General features: G+C 34.2%; 1 protein-coding gene across 5 annotated transcripts in view; it reads right to left on the bottom strand.

The window, feature by feature from the left end:
• The window catches only part of DCC (DCC netrin 1 receptor), a 1,370,599-nt gene that overhangs the window by 965,967 nt on the left and 386,551 nt on the right, over positions 1 to 18,081 (bottom strand). The window lies entirely within an intron of this gene.

Here is an 18,081-nt window from a genome sequence, read left to right as displayed (position 1 = left end):
TAAATTTAAAATGGACAAATGACTTAAATATAAAGAAGGAAATTATAAGTAAATTAGGTGAACATAGAATAATATACCTGACAGATCTATGTATGGGAAAGGAAAGAATTTAAGACCAAATAAAACATAAAGAACATTACAAAATGTAAAATGAATAATTTTGATTATATTAAATTAAAAAGGTATTGTACAAACAAAACCAATGCAACTAAAATTAGAAGGAAAGTAACAAACTGAGAAAAAATTTTATAACAAACATCTCTGACAGAGGTCTCATTTCTCATATTTATAAGGCACTAAGCCAAATGTACAAGAAATCAAGTCACTCTCCAATTGACAAATGGTCAAGAGACATGTTTTTTTTTGAGATGAAGAAATCAAAACTTTCAATAATCACATGAAAATGTGTTCTAAATCTAAATAAAATTGCATTTTGAATGCAAGTCAAAAGAATTCTGAGGTACCACCTCATAGTAAGTAGATTGGCCAATATGACAGTAAAAGAAAATAATAAATGTTGGAGAGGATATGGCAAAATTGGGACACTAATGCATTGCTGATGGAGATGTGAATTGATCAATATTTATTTTTTTAAACCCTTACCTTCTGTTTTGGAATGGCAGAAGAGTGGAAAGGGCTAGGCAATGGGGGTTAAGTGACTTGCCCACGGTCACACAGCTGGGATGTGTCGGAGACTATATTTGAACCTAGGACCTCCCATCTCTAGGTCTGGCTCTCAATTCACTGATCTACCCAGCTTCCCCCTTGATCCATCTTTAAAATAATGCATATCCTTTGATCCAGCAATTCCACTACTAGGTTTGTACCCCAAGTAGATAATAAAAAGGGTTGTACAAAAATATTCACAGCCACACTCTTTGTGGTGGCAAAATAATTGGAACATGAGGGGATATCCCTGGATTGGGGAATGGCTGAACAAATAATGGTACCTGATTGTGATGGAATACTATTGTGCTTTAAGAAATGATGAATCAGAGGATTGCTACATGGACTGGAACAACCTCCATGAACTGATGCAGAGTGAAATGAGCAGAACCAGAACATTGTACACAGAAAGTTAAACATTGTGGAATGATCCAATGTAATGGACTTTACTACTGGTAGCAGTACAAAGAACCAGGACATTCCCAAGGGATGAAAAAGAACACTATCCACATCAAAAGAAAGAACTGTGGAAGTAGAAATGCAGAAGAAAAACACAAAACTTATCATTTGTCTATATGGGTATATGATTTGGGGTTTTAGTTTTAAAAGATTGCTCTATTGCAAAAATGAATAATATAGAAATAAGTATTAAGTGATAACATTTGTGTAACCCAGTTGAATTGCTTTCAGCTCTGGGAGAGGGGAGGGAAGAGAGAAGGGAAATATAATGTATCATGTATATGTGGAAAATATTTCAAAAATAAAAATTAAAAAAAGAAAAGAAAAGATGCAAAAAGCAAAAATAAATAAATAAGTGTCTTGCCCAGTCACACAGCAAGAAAAATATCACAGGCTGGATTTGAATTTAAGTCTGGCTGTACATTCAGTGCTCTGTCTACTACACAACAAGTTATCATTTAGTTCTTTCTCTGCTTCTGTTGCTTTATTGTTGTTATTCTCCTTACTTGGAATATTGTCTTATCCATACCCCAACATCTCTACAATGTTCTCTATATTCCTGAAATGTATTCATCCTTCAAAGACCAGTTCCAATTGTATATCTCCTTAAGGCTCTCTCTATTCTTAATGGAATTGGCACAGCTGAAAACGAATTTGTATTGGCAATAAGGGATTTGGAGTAAAATCTTAACTGGGACATTTACTAGTTTGGTGGCTTTAGGAAAGTCAGCACATGTATCTGAGCCTCATCTGTACAGAGTGTTGGGCTTGATAGATGACTTTTAAGGTAACTTTCAGATTTAAATTTCTAATTTGTTCCTGAAATCTTTCTCTTGTCTGTATTCTTATAAACTTTCTTTTTTTAATTTATCTTTGTTAATTATTAACTATCTTATTTTAATAACAAAATAATGATAATAAATTTATTAATTACATCATTATTTAAATACTTAAGTAACTCACACTGCTCCTCCTCTTTCCCTAATAGAGAAAGCATTATTTAACAAAAAAGATATATGTATATATTTAATCATCTTCCTTATTTCTACTTACCAATTCTTTCTTTGAAGGTGGACATACATAAGTCATTCTTCAAACAATGTTTCTTATATGTTCTCATGGTTCTGCCATTATGCTTTCATGTAGGTCTTTTCATATTATTGTGTTTTTTAAAAAAAATAACTTGCTTGTTTCTTATGACACAGTAATAATCCATCAGAATCATATGCCATCCTATAGAATTTCTAAGCCTTTCTCTATAGCTGTATGCCTAATGATATACTGCTATTTAGAATTCTCTCCTTCATGTGATTGCTTCTTCAATATAGGCTGAGGGATGTGCATTTGATCTTTCATAGTTATCTTAGTGGATTTTGTAATAATAGTTTATAACTTTATAGTTATTTCTGTGCATATTTTCTATCTTGAATAGAATGCAATCTTCTTAAGGGCAGGGAGCATACTTGACATTCATCTTTATATCCCTGGAGCTTTAGGATATTTTAGGTGCTAAATAAAATTGTATTGAATTGAAATGAGCGAGCCCCTGGCTTAATTATCTTTGACAAATTTCTGTCTTTCATCTGGGGATATCACCATGACTTTTCTGTTATAGTTAGATGGGGGATGAGATTTGAATCTAGATGACTTGGGGACAATTCTAGCCTTGCTTCTGTAGAACTGTCATCTCTGAGGCCACACTCTATCAGGTATAACATGGGGATGATGATACTTGCGCCCACCCAGCTCAAAGGATTGTTGTGAGGTTCAAATGGGTTCATCTATTTTAATCACTTTGTAAACCTTTGAAAGTATCAAAGTGTTAGACATTATTATCATCCTGTGGGATAATATCTGTAAAGCTTTAAGTGTTTCTATAAGCGTTAGCCATTAACTTTACATAACTTAAGGCACTACTAAAATCAGCAGGTAATAATGATAGCTAACATTTATCCAGATCACAATCAATCAGTCTATAAGCATTTAATATCAATCCACCGAGTGGCAGGCACTGAGCTACTAATCATTAAATGCCCATTTACATAAAATGTTAATCTAAATCATTCATCTGTATTTATAATATCTCTTATATTATTGCTTTTTAAAATAGTTACATAAACAACAATTCCTTTATGTTTGATACAGTGGCATGAGGTCCTCTTGCCCCTTCCCTACAAATATAAGGAGCTGCAAGATATATATATATATATATATATATCTCCTAACAGAGAGAGAATGTGCATCTTTCCTAGAAGAGTCCTCTCCTTTTGTCTAATTTCTACTCCTGCTCTTTCCCCAAGGGTCCCTCTTGAAGAGAAAAGGTTACTTTTTAAAACCCACTGGGAAAAACCCACCATTGATCGCCTGGGACATATGAATAACAAAAACTACAACTCCAAGCATTTTCAAAGATCTTTGTAAAAAGAAAAAAGTTCAGTTCCCCTTTAAAAGATCCAAGTTAGCTGTCCTCCATCTGTAGACTGAAGAAAGACACTAACCAATTTATGCCCTTAGTTTTCAACAGACTTCAGTGCACTATGAAAACAAGTTGAATCAAAGGTATCTTTTAAAGAAGAAAAGAATAGTGGAAGAAAGCACTGAAAACAAAGATCAAAGACATTTGAAAAGACATGAAAATAAGAGTGTTTGTTTTGGGTGGATTTGGGAGCCATTTAGAGTTCTATAAATTATTATCACTTTCTCTTGTAGGCACTGCTTAACATTTTCTATTTTATTTTGTGTCCCAATTAAGAACAAGTGTGGGTTTTGCTTACTAAGACATTTTAATTCTGGATAGGATTATAGTCTCCTGTGCCTTATTTATGATGAGACCCTAAATCTATGAATATGCTTTTTGCAGAGAGACTCAGCAGTCAAAACAGTCATAATGGTAAGAAGATAAATCCTTACCAACCACAGGAAGAAAATGGTACACATTGGATTACTCCTATCCATGGTGACTGTCTTCATCTATTGGCTAGAGGTAGTAATGGCTACAGCTATTACTGGCTAAAATTCCTAGAGTGTTCAAAAGTGTTTATAAGTTGTTGTTTCCATATTTAAAAGAATAATAAAGTAATATGCAAATAATAACTGTCAACCTTAGTAGCAAAAACTAAAAAAAAATAAAAAACCTACTACAGGCTACTACATTGAGCTATAGCATAAGATTTGGTCAGTGTTAATGATAACATAATAATACTTTACACTTAGTATCTCACTGGACTCTCTCAACAACCCTGAGAGATAGGTGATACTTTTGATCTTCATTTTACAGATGAGGAAACTGAGGCAGACAGTGGTTAAGTTCCCATTGTCACAAAGTAAAAAGGCCAGGCTTGGACTCAGGTCTTCCTCATTCAAAACACAGGCTCTAACACTGTATCACCTATGACTCCTAAATAGTTCAAGAATTAATGATGATGATCAATGTAAGGAGAGAATATGGGGAGAGTAAGGCAACAATTAATATTAGAAAAATTACTGAACTTAATAAGGTCCCTCACTTCTGCTTCCAACTTGTCAATAAGGATTCCTGTGACTTTAGTGAGGCAAGCCATAACAACTATGAGCCCATTTCCCCCTTGTCAAATAAAAATAAATATACTGACTTTGTTTCTAGTAAACGATAAAACTTAAAAAAATAGTTTCTGTTGGAGTTGTTTTAGTTGAATTTATGAGCCATCATGGAGCAAGAAAATGAAAGGTAAAAATATCCAATTCTATTTATGCCATAATATGCTACTTGTTACTCATCTGGACTGGGGAAAATTATTTCACTTCTCTGGACCTCACTTCTAATTTGCATTATAAGATTAGAACAGAGAATCTTTAATTGTAGTTGATAGACTCCTAAAAGTTATATGGAGAGTTTAAGGACTTTATGTACTTAGATGACCCCAAAAATATATTTCTGTTCACTAAGCTTTTTCTGTAATTTAACATTTTCTTCAGATATAAATGTAGGCAATGAATATATTTATGAAAAGGGACATGTAAGGCTTTACCAGACTGCCAGTGATGCCCATGTTTTCACAAAATAAAGAAATAAAAAGAACCTTTATTGTAGAGGAATTTTCAAGTTCCTTACAGCCCCAAACCTGACTTAGTAAAGTTTAGTGCTACAGTTAGAAATGTAGTTCTGGCCTAAATGGCTGTGGGATTTACCCCGTAAAAGACTTTTTTAAATTTTAATAAGGAAGATGATGCTTCACAAAGGAGTTAGGCAATGACACAGTTTGATTACAGACTCTGGTGAAGGCAGCAAAGTCTAAAGGAGAGTGTCATCAACTAGAGAGAAACTTGGGGAAAAGTTAGTTAAAGGGAGAGGATGATTGGTGCTATGGAATGGCAAGAATGTCATCACTTTAGACTTTATAGAGAAGAGCCAGTCATCAAGGGTTCATGATAGAGAAGGAAAGGAGAGCTGAGTGTAACATATTCTGATATGTATCTTAGTCCTTGGAGGAAGAAATTTCAAAGGATTTATATAGACAAGGGATAAGCAAGATGTTATGATTTAAAAATCTGGAGTGGGAGTTGGTCAGAAAGAGAGTGGAAGCCCACAAAACACAAGGAAAAATCAATACTTGGGGGTTTATATCTAAAGAGACTGATACATTTGGTCAGGAACTCACTAATCGTTTTATAATTTTAAAATTAATATACTGAAATCAGAAGCAAAGGATGAAAATTAAGGACATAAAAACTATACGAATAGTTTCAGCAGCACTATAGTGCAGATTGACCTGAAACTGGTTCAGCATGTTGAGGCCAAGAAATGGTTTCACTTAAAGTTGTATTGGGGGTAAGTGGAATATCAAAATGCTACTTGGGATAAATGGATTGATGATAAGGCATAACATAACTCAAGGCAAAACTCAAATGTTATTTTCCTTGTTTGCTCTTCCAAGAAAAATTATATTTGGACAGTAAGACTAGACTAAAAACAATATTTAACAAGGGGTTGAATCCCAAGAGAAGTTAAGGCATGGTTAGGAGTAACTGCACTGACTTCATTAACTTCAAGTCATTAGGTCTGAATGAAATAAGTTAGGGTAATGAAAGAATTGATAAATCTGAACACTGACTTGTTGTTAGAGACCACTGAACAATTATAGAAAATGAGAGTTACAAATTACCAATTTTAAAAAATGATAATTGCTGAGGTCTAAGTTTTGCATGCTTAGCTTTGATTTTTGATGAAATTGTAGAACACGTTATGAAAGAAGTACTTTTATGTATTTAGAAAGGAAAGCAGTAATCACTAAAAGTCAGTGTGTCTACATTGAGAACACGTCAAAGACAAAGTAACCTCATTTCCTTTACTTGACAAAGTTACTAATTCAGGCGAATTATACAGACAGGTCCTACCTGGATTTCAAAACAACTTTTGACAAAGTCTTTCATAATATATTTGTGGACAAGATAAAGAAACATGGGTAAGAGAAGATTATAACAAAATTTCAGAATTGGTGTATGAGTGGATACTGCCTCCCTCCCCAAAAGTTGATGTTAGGTCAATTGTTAAGTCAATTAATAAATTCAAGGTCAACTTGGTGGAAGGTCCCTAAGGGAGAACCTCAGAGATTTGTTTATTGGCTTGAAAATTGATGGCTAAATCACTTGTAAGAAAGCATATATAGCACCCTTGCCCAATTTTCAGATATTATAAATGGAGAGCAACAAATAATCTACCTATTGACAGGATCCAAAAAGAACTAGGAACAAATTAAATACGTTGACACTAGAATGGGAGAAATTTAAACTCCCATATTTGAATTTGATGAATTAACTTCACAGATTGAATGAAGTTTAAACTATACAAAACAACTCATGACAGGACTAATTCACATTCTGAGAACTAGGAAAGACAGAAAATCTTGAAAGTATCATTTTAGTCTGATGATAATCAAGAAACTAGCACCATATATCTGAGAAGGAAGAAGTCGTTTTCATTCATCTAGGCAAAATTGCATGTCAAAACTGAACTCCTAAAGCTATAGGAACAAAATCTAAGCACCTTACCTCTCTGCTTTGTATTCTTATTCCCTTATGTCCCCTGTTTCCCTTTTAAGCTCTTCTCCCTACTTCCTATTCCCTCCCTCCTATTTAATAGAGACAGAATAAGTCAAGGAAAAGAGAGCGATTTAAATATACACTAAAAACCAAACAAGACCACATCTTGGGGGCTTTTTTAAAAGTTCTGTGCTTGATTATTCCCCTGTGCTCTTTTATAGTCCAAGATGGCCCAAAGTCTTTAAGTTATATGAGTGAGAAACATGTTCACACAAAACTTCTTTGTTCACATCCTCCATGAAATGTTATCATTAAAACCAGTATTAGGTTTTAGCCTATGCAAACCAACAAACTAATTTCTATTTATTAAAATTCATGTCCAATAGGAAAGAGAAGAAAAATGTTACCTAGACAACATGGTGAAACTTGAGCATCCTAAAGAAATATAGGTATGTACTTAATGCATGATGCTCATAAAAGATGATTTGTATTGCATGTAATATACAGCTATATCTGTTATCAGTGAATTAAGTTAGCTTTTTAAATTCTTGAAATATATTTTCCCATTAATCATTTGAACAGACGAGACACCTGTATTCTGAATGGAATTAAACCATTCTTAACCTTGTGTTAACATTCCAAGTCTTTTTGCTTGTTTCTAAAACGATCTAAGCTTCTTGATGCCCAGCACATACATCTGTTTGTTTCCTATCTTCAAACCTCTGCCTGTAAGATGGATGACTTTGTCAAGTCACTGAAAAAGACTATTGCTATACTAGTCTCAACTGGTGTCATGCAAAATGTCAGAGACTTTTGCATCTGCTTTTGGCACGATACTGAGGAACTCTTCCAAACCCGAGAAGTAGACAATCACCACACAAAGAGCCTGATGTGTTGCATATTGAATTCTGCCAATGATTACATATAATTGTATCATTACCTAGAGTGAGATTAATGGAAGCGACTATTCAGAAAAACAAGAAAGAAATTAGCTTTGAAGAAGCATAATGAAAGATTTTAATTGTGGGAAGAAATCAGTCACATTCTAAAATTACTAGTTGTGATTCCATCAAACCAACTAATTCCTAGTCCTATTCATGGCTTCAACATGAATGTTTTAATTTTTTGGCCATGTTGTTATTAACCAGGGTCAGATATGTACCAAGTGTAACATTACTGCAAGGTCTATTAAACAAATCTGTCCAATGTTTATTTAAATTAATGGATCAAGGTTAAGAAAGTCCCTATTACCAAAACAGCAAATGATCTGCAATTTTTTATTGGGATCTGTTGAAATTAATACATCAGTGCAATCTTCACTTGAAAGAAACTTAAACAGGAAAAAATGAATTATATGTGCATATTATACAAATTTAAAAATCCAAGGTTGGGAGCAAGATTCAAGAGGGGATCCTTCATTGATTCTGAACCAACTATTATTACCTCTCTCTCTCTCTCTCTCTCTCTCTCTCTCTCTCTCTCTCTCTCTCTCTCTCTCTCTCTCTCTCTCTCTCTCTACCTCCCTCCCTCCCCCCCAGTCTCTTCTGTTTCTCTCTTTTCCTCTTTCTTTGTTTAGTTTTTACAAGTGAATTTGCAAAGCACACAATCCTCTCAACATACCAACTATTACTTTGCTTGGGCTGTTTGGACCTGAGTTTTCTTGGTACTTATTAATCATTGCCTCAAAATAGAAGATGAATGAGATCCATGTGACATGGAAGGGCTAATTTCTGAGATGACCTCAACATCTGGAACTACAGAATTTCAAACCTTAAGGCTGATTTGTATTCTGAATGACTGCTAATGCTAGGGATTCTGGAGTGATTCAGCAAGACTATGGGCTTGGAATAGATTTTTATCCCTTTGTTGAACATGTAACATTAGAGTATTATTAGTTATCTAGACATGTCCATAAATAACTGTTTTATGGAGGCCTTAATATATGACCTGCATTCATCAAAATAAATAATTATTTAAGAATATTATTTAAAATAATGTCAAACATTTTCAGTACTGTTTTATTTGTAAATAACTTTTAATTTGTGAAACATATATAGAGGTAAAAAGTTGTGCATATTCTAGGAAGAAGAAATATAATGTCTGTAAAACCAGACACCTCTACCTCAGCACAGAGTCGGTCAGGGTTGAGAAGGTTGAGAACCCTTAAAGAGCAGAGCTACTATCCATTATGGGACTTGGAATTGAGGTCCCTATTCAGTTATTTCTAAGAAGTTTAGCATATCACATTCTTTCATGAAATGAAAATCAATCTGAACATTTCCCATTGGCAGATTCATATTTAAAGAATCTCATGGTACACATATCTGGCAAACTTGAGCTGTCAATAATATCCCATTAGTATAATCTCTTTACTATGAGGCTAGTTTCACTTGCATGTTTACTAATTGCAAGCTTGGTGTGGATTTCACAAAGTGAATGCTTTTAGCACCAATCCCCAAAATCCTAACCTGAACCTTATTGAAGTAGCTTTAATAAACCTGCAGATTTAAATGGGAGAAAATGAGGCTGATAACATTTTAAGGTGCTGTAATTGTGCAGGTTTTCGAAGAAAAGGAAGATCTCCAATTTTAACTTGTAAAAACAGCATTTTAGTAGAGGAATCTGTACACAGGTGACACTTTCCCCTACATTCTGAAGTGAATAGAACAGCTAAAAATCTTTGATCACATGGTGCCTAATGTATTAAGGAACAAGCTGACTACAAAGAAGGCTGTAGTTCATTCACCACAGTAGTTTGCTCACTCTTGGCCTCTCCCCAACTGCAAAGCTGGGTCAGGAGAAACATAACCAGTGCTATTTCTCGGTTTTTAACCTTTGCTGACAAAAAGAACCAAACTCCCTGACTTTTGCCAGGGGAAGGAGCACTCTTCTCCTATGGATGAAAAACAAATTTCCAGAGTCTAATTTCAAGCATGAAGGGAAAAAAAGTGTCCCCAACTAACAACCAAAAAAGATAAATTCTTCTTAAATCATTGCTATTCTTGAGTCTGAAGCACCAGTAGGCTAAAATGATTTTGATATGATAAGTTGGAAAGAACACCTACTCTAGAGTCCAAGGACACAGGTTCAAAGCCCACTGTAGAAGCTAACTGCTTGTAGGACTTTGGGCAAATCACTTAACCAACATGGGACTCAGTTACCTCCTCAGGAAAATTGAGAATGTTGGACTGGAAGAGGTCTTTCCAGCATAATGCCATCTCCACAAGAGCAGAAAGTAGGAGTAGGGAAGGTACCTAGTGAATTTGGATAATGTAGAGATTATATACATAGAATGGGCATACAGTGAAACATGCTGATCCTCCCAGATGATAATTGTCTTTTCATAACCTGTCAGATACTTAGAAGAAAAGGTAGAATTTTGAGGTATTCTTTGAAGAGAACCTGAGATATTTTTTTCCTGTTTTGAGTAGATATAATAATGCTGACACTACACTTACTGATAGCAATAGAGTCTAGCTAGGTGATACAAGTGTGAGAAATGCCAAATGTAGAGAGGCACGACAGATTTCTGCTTGTTTGTTTGTTTTTTCATAGCTACCTCTATGTCAGAAATACTGACATGAAAACCAGAGCAATTGTTATCAGGTCAGGTCTTACTGGGATCCCTCAACCTAGGGAGGAAATATTAAACAACTAGCTCTCCAAAAACAAACATACAAAAGAAAACACGGTTTTGAGGTAAACGTATAAGATTTTCTTCATCACTTTCTTAATGTTAGACAATCAACAAAACAATAAATCAAGCCAGACTTGGAGTATTTGCTGATTTCTGAGTTGTAAGTTCTTACAGTGACATTTTTAAAATGGGTTGCCAGTGCAAGTTGGCTCCAGCATACCTCTTCCTCAAAGGCTAGTTTATGTGGGATATCAGGGCAAACCTCCTCGTACTTACATATACTTCCCTCTGATTATAGTCTACTGTCTAACATTCTATCACATTCACTCCTCAAAGCCAAAGACCAGAAAGAAATAATGTTAAAATGGATATGTTATCTGGGATAGGTTAACAATTAATCAGTCATAATTGGGAAGATTTGATTCAGTTACCCAATAAGGCTAATAAAGGAGCAGGTTATAAGGAAGCAAAGTTTTGAAAAGGGGTAGAAGAGAACATTGTTGGCCTTTTCTACTTCACAGTTTTAAAATGGAATTCAGGAGAGACTCAAAGATTCTCCCTAGTAATGATTAAATCTGAAACTACCACGAAGTTCCATGAGACTAAATGATACTTTGTCATGAAATCAGAATTGTGTTTGGTTCAGCAAATATGCAGCAAAAACACACAGAAATTCACTCCCGAGTAAGATTTCTACTCCTTTTTACTTCCTCCTCAATCAGAGATATCACAGACCTTACTTCCCTCATAGTATTTGGTTACCTAGGCAACCAACATGTCTAGGTATTTTAAGGATGGAACTACATGAATACACACACTCTACTTTCTTGTTCCAGCAGACAGGAGGAAATAGGGGGGCATTGTCAAAATAATAATAATTGCAATATTAGAGCTTTACATTTTTGCTTGGAACCTTCTCGATACATGGTTAAATGCAAATCTTGTTAATAGGATAGAGTGTGATCCATGCTAAATAACAGAATAAAAGAAGATACTCATTTATTTTTTTTAAATGAGTGTCATCCACCTGAGCCTTTTTTTTAAATGAGAGTGATCCACCTGAGCCTTTTTTTTAAACCTTTAATGTGTCCATCTAACTATTAGCTAGTAAGGACAACAATTGGTAAGACTTAAATAGCACTTTTAGATACTCAAGGTGCTTTACAATTTAAATTCATCCTTATAACTATGCTATGCAATGTTAAAATTATTATGATTTTATACATTGGAAAACTAAGGTGGACACAAATTGTAACTTAACTAGAATTTGTAACACTTGTATTCAAAGGGGAAATTTGAAACCAGATGTTCCTTGCTTCAAATTTAGCACTTGATTTATTCTGCTACCTACTTGCTTAGTTACTTCATCATCATCATTATCATCATCACCACCATCATCATCATCATTTATCATTGTTATTTTACAATATTTCTCTCTCTCCATTTGTTAACTGACATCCCACCTTAAAACCCCTCCCCACTTATACTAGTATAAATAGTGTCAATTCAAGAGAAATTACCATGCCCTTGAGGTAAAACTAATATTTTAAAGCTCTATTCCTTGTAGTGTACAAAATTCCATAGCTGACCCTCCTATCCTGGGTTAGTATTGATTTCTCAATTAAAAATTTATCAGGGATAGAGCTAACAATGAAGCAGACAACATCAAAAGGAGCAGCCTAGAAAATATGGTGATAGTATTTCGAAAAGGCAAAAGAGAAGGGGGCCTCTAAGAGCAGCTGTTGCATGTCTTTAAAAAACACCTTTTAAAATAAGAAGGGGTGGAAGCAGATGAGGGAAAAAGAAAAAAAATAGGAGAGAGGACAAGAGGCAGAAAGCAGCAAAAAATGAATTACAAGAGTGAAATTATCTTAGTGAAAAGGTTAATTAAATCTTTTACTAAGTAGTACACTTGAAGATCTAGTTTTCTTAATGTACAAATATTAACCATCCATTCCTAAATTCTTTTCATACCACTCTTTGATGCATTTCTACCAAGACAATAATCATTCATGACTTGCTTCTGCTACAGGTATAGAGAAATGTTCTAAATGAATAAATGCTAAATTCATAAATCATATTAGTTCATTTTGTCATAAAGATTTTCACTGCTATACCAACCTAGATGGATCTTCCTCTTTTTTTGTACCCCCATCCATGAATACATATAAGATTTGGTCATTAAAAATGGATGACTGAGTGGACACATCTACACATAACAGAATGTATAAAACCCCTGGGGATCTCTTTTCCAAAATCTGCAGTGAAGTGGCAATTTCTGATATTGTATATGCTCCTAAGAGAAAAAGAGACAATATTACAATGAAAATGATGTGTATTTTCTTCTTTGGGGTATTGAATAAAATCAAACATACACACACACACAATTGACTTTAATGATCCAATATTAAATCAATGATTTCAGCTGCCACAAAACAGGTGCATATGTGGGGGCAGGGGCAGAGATTAGGGGTTGTGGGTGAGAGGTATAGCAGAGAAATCTCTTTCCCTTAGAATAAAAGATGAAAGTCAATTTCGATAAGAATGCCATCCACAGGATCATAACCACATTATGTAAGCCCAAATGAACTTGCACAGATAGACAAACCAAAGAAACTCAAACAGATCATTCTTTTCATTTGTTTGAACTACATTTAGGTGACAACAATGCTTTTTAAAGGACTTGTTTTATTTGTTTTCTAAATCTCAAAGTAGCTGGGTTTCTGAAATAATTGTGGGAATGAGGCTGCCTACAAGTTGTAGGAGGTGTTACCATGCTTGCCCAGCAATCCACAAGCATTGGTTGTGGAGTCTCCTGTCTTTGAATAGAATCCTTTCATGTGGAAAATCAGAAACAACAGAGTGCTGCAGCCTCTTCGGGGAGTCAATCTTTCTCTCCCCTTTTGCCAGAACGCAAATATGAAAGCAGAAAAAAATAAAGAAGTTAAAAATATCCATCACAAGAATTTCTTTGAGCCCTCAAGCTGAACTAAAAAGTGGCAGTCCTTTTCATTTCCAAAGGATAGCCCTTCTGTCTTGCCCTTGCTGCCATGAAGAAGAAGACCAAGCACTTCTGAATGGCCATAGACATATAGGTTCACAAAATGGTCCAAATGATAGTCATGGAAGCATCGATAACAGAACGATTCAGAGACTCATTTATTGTGATTTTTACTTCATAGCGAGCATCAAGAAATAGATTTTCTGAGAGATGCTGAGCCTCAGAAAAAGAACTTTCTCCAATATTGTGATGATTTATTTTACATGCCAGAGTATATAGAGCTGAGAAAACTTCACCAGTGCCTTGGTGAAGCTAGCATGTGCCACAGGTGGTAATTGACTCCAAGTCTTCCTGAACTCCATTTTCAATATTATCCCACTTTCCTCCAAGGGAAGGATTAATAGAAATGATCCCCTAGGATATGACAGAATACCTAGCCCAAGATCTTTGTGCTTCTACTCTGAGATTCTAAATTATAGAAGAATTCCTAATTTACTTCCATAAAATATAGTTATAGCTAATTTTTATATAGCACTTGTGCTAGGTATTATATTTCACACCTTGCAATTATTATCTCATTCGATCCTTATAACAACTCTGGGAAAACAGCTGCTATCATCATCCCCATTTTATAGGTAAGGAAACTGAGGCAGATAGTGGTTAAGTCATTTGATCAGGGTCACATAACTAAGTATTTGAGGCTTGATTTGAACTCAGGACTTTCTGACTTTGGGATCAGTTCTACTCACTGAGCCATCTTAGAGCATGTTTCTATAACAGAAATTCTCTCATATAAATAATATAAATGAGTTGGACTGAAAAAATAGTAAGATTATTTATTTCTTCATGATTATAGAAAGGAATGAAATTTAATTATAGATTAAACAATAATTTGAATTTAAAAATTAATTAATTAAAAATTTTAAATAAATAATTTAAATAATAAATAAATTCTAGATAATTTGTAGTAATGATAAAGGATGTCTGATTGATAATATAATTTGTTTAGTGACTGAAGATAGAGTATAAGGGAATTCACTTATGCAAGAATAAAGGATTGATTAATATATAACACATTGGTGATACTTGCTTTTCATTGTCTGGAATAATAATAATAATAAATATATCTATTCATCTAGTATCTCATAATTTACCGTGTTTTTTTTCTCAATTTGTGCTAATAGAACAGTGTTATTTGCTAACAAGAAACCTCTGTCTTAGAGATGTTAAGTGCCTTGTTCACAATCACACAGCTATTAAAAATCAGAAGTAGGCTTGAACTCAAGCCTTCCAAATACAAATCTAAGGCTCTTAACACTATAAGATAGTGATGTGCAATTATGAAATTTACAATAATTTGACACATTCATTATTTGTTAAATTAGAAATATTTATTAGACTCATAATATGCATTGTGTCCTGGAATAGCTGTTCATAGACTGTGGGTCATGGGTGCCTGGGACATACCAGGAAGAGAATTATATTAGCAACAAATGAGTGGTAATAAGAATAATAACAACAATGACAACAACAACTAGCATTTATAGAATACTAATATAGGTTAGGTATTGTGCTCAATGCCTTACAAACATTATCTCATTTGGTTCTTCCAACAATATGGGGAGATATGTGCTACTATTACCCTCACTGCTTACTTAGCAAAGAGAGTTTAAATTACTTGCCCAAGGTGTTACAGCTAGTAAAGGTCGAGTCAATTCTGTTTGCCTCAGTTTCTACATTAGTAAAATGAGCTTGAAGAAGGAAAACGCAAACTACTCCAGTATCTTTGCCAAGAAAACCCTAAATAGGGTAACCAAGAGTTGGACTCAACAAAAACAAATGAACAACAACAAAAGGACAGAGTTAGGTAGTTTTTTTGTAGTTTTGTTAGGAATTAGTAGGAAAATATATTCCAATTTAATAAACTAGAGGACTATACCTCTTGTAGTCTGAATAAGACCACTGTTCCCAGACTTGTCATCCATTGGTCAGCTTATACACTCAGCAATTCTCCAGTAAGGACTAACATTTGTTTGGGAGACAAAGATGTGTCATTTATAAAGCATGAAATTATAGAGTAGAAAGGGTCCTTGGAAATGACCTACTCTAATTCTCTCATTTTATGTTGAGAAGGAAAATAATTTCTCCAAAGCCATACAACTGAGTAATAATAGCAGTCAGGACTAGAATCTAAATTCCCTAATCCCTAATCCACCAATCTCCACTATATCACAATGCTCACAAAACTAAATTTCATTGAGCAATACTATTGCAAGGGTTTTCATTCAATTTCCTCCCACAGATTTTACTCTAGATCAGGCCCTCATGTTTCCTTTGCCATATCGCTCCTAAGTCTATGTGCAACAGGATACCCATTCTCTAGAATGACTATATAAAACTAAAGGTTCCCTACCCACAATAGAATTTTCTTCACGCACCAGAATTCTTAGTTGTGGCTTTGTGTGTCTTTTCCATAGTAGACAATTAATAATTAATACATTTTATTGAACTGAATTGTTTGGGGAATCAAGTGATTGGCTCTTTTAATTTTCTGGTTACCCAAAGGCTATGAGAAAACTCTTCCTTTCAACCTTCCTTGAAAATTTTCTAAAGTGATTTGGCTTTTAAAAAATTTTTTAAATAAAAAATACATGAGATAACTTTACTATATTTCAAAATACCCCCCTAAACTCTGGAATTGGAACTTTAAAAGGAGAAAAAGGTTATTGACTATGCACTAGAGTGAACATCTAAATGCTAGTTCTGATTGGCATGATTGGAAAGGAAGATGTAGATGTGGAAAGTCATGTGTAGAGTGAATTTGTAGCAAAGTCATGATCTCCTTTAGAATTTTTTCATATTTTTATATTAGAAGAAAACTGACTTTCTTGTGATTTGCTTTATTTTCCAAAAAATAGATGAGTCAAAATTCCCATTATTTTAGATGCTCAATAGGATTTTAAGTGAAATTTTAACTGTTTATATTTTTAATTATGTAACAATCTCATGTGTGAAAAACATGCCCACATTTGAGTATTATCATCAAGATAGCTATTTAATTGTAAGCAATTCAGGCAAACTGAAAGATAGGTATGCATAATACACATTGATATATATATATATATATATACACACACACATATATACAGAGATACAAACATATATGTAACATTTTGTAGTATAATGCTTCATAATAAATACATCATTCTTTATTAGCTAGATACTTAAAATGAGATTGTCATCATAGTGTTTGTTTTATTTTGATAAATTCAGATTTTTTAATGGTCTATGATCCTGAGATGCCAATTTCATGGATTTATTCTGACTGGTCAGTTGTAAAAAGATGGGTGTTGAAGGGGTCAAAATTCTAGATCTCATAAAAAAATCTGAAGGATCACAAGTTTATGCTTCAACAAAAGCACATCTGGTTCTTTAAATATTCATGAAACAAATATTGTATAGTCTTCTCTGTGGGTGCATGCTCTATCTTCAGGACTTTTAATCCTGCAAACATGGTAGTAAAAATGATGGGAACATAGAACCAAATGATGCCATTGTGATGAAAAATAAAATCTAGAGAGAAAATTGCATCATTTGAATCTTTTGAGTGTATAGGTTGCACGTATGCCTGTTTATGTGTGTGTTTATGATTAAAGGGAGGGTATTACTGGGAAGAGAGCAAGAAGATTCACTTTGCACATCATACAAAACAAAAAGATGACAAATGCAAGAAAGCAAACAGAGCCACAGTACTACTAGAGGGAATTTGCAAATCTTAAAGATTCTACTTTTAGAATTGATCTCTTTTAATCACTTGATGAGCAAAGGTCATCTTCTCCTAGTGAGTGGTCAGCTATTCTGTGAAGAAACTGACAGTCAGCTTGTCTGTTCAGTTTAGCTGTGAATTGGGGAAAACTCATGTTTGCTCTTCAAGCATCTATTTTCCTAAAATCAAACCAAATAACTTAAGGATGATTATCTTAAGCCTCCCCAGCAGGGGTCACTAAGTTAATGACAAATATAAGCTCTGTTATAACAGGGCATGTCTTTCAGTTGACAAAAAGAGAAGAATCCAATGTCAAAAGCACTGATTGCATGGATTTTCTTGAAAATATGTTAAATATTTCTCATTGCAATGGTGTTCATTTTTCACATTTGGACAGAGAGACAGACAGACAGGCAGGCAGACAGAGACATAGAAACAGAGACAGAGAACAGAGACAGAAAGAGAAAAGACAGAGAGACAGAGAAAGAGAAAAGAGAGAGAAAGAAACAGAGAGAGAGAGCAAGAGAGAGAGAG

The sequence above is a fragment of the Monodelphis domestica genome, chromosome 3, assembly GCF_027887165.1.
Source record: "Monodelphis domestica isolate mMonDom1 chromosome 3, mMonDom1.pri, whole genome shotgun sequence".
In the NCBI taxonomy this organism is placed as follows: Eukaryota; Metazoa; Chordata; class Mammalia; order Didelphimorphia; family Didelphidae; genus Monodelphis; species Monodelphis domestica.
Note: the sequence above shows the minus strand (reverse complement) of the source record. Positions and strands in the feature narration are given on the sequence as shown.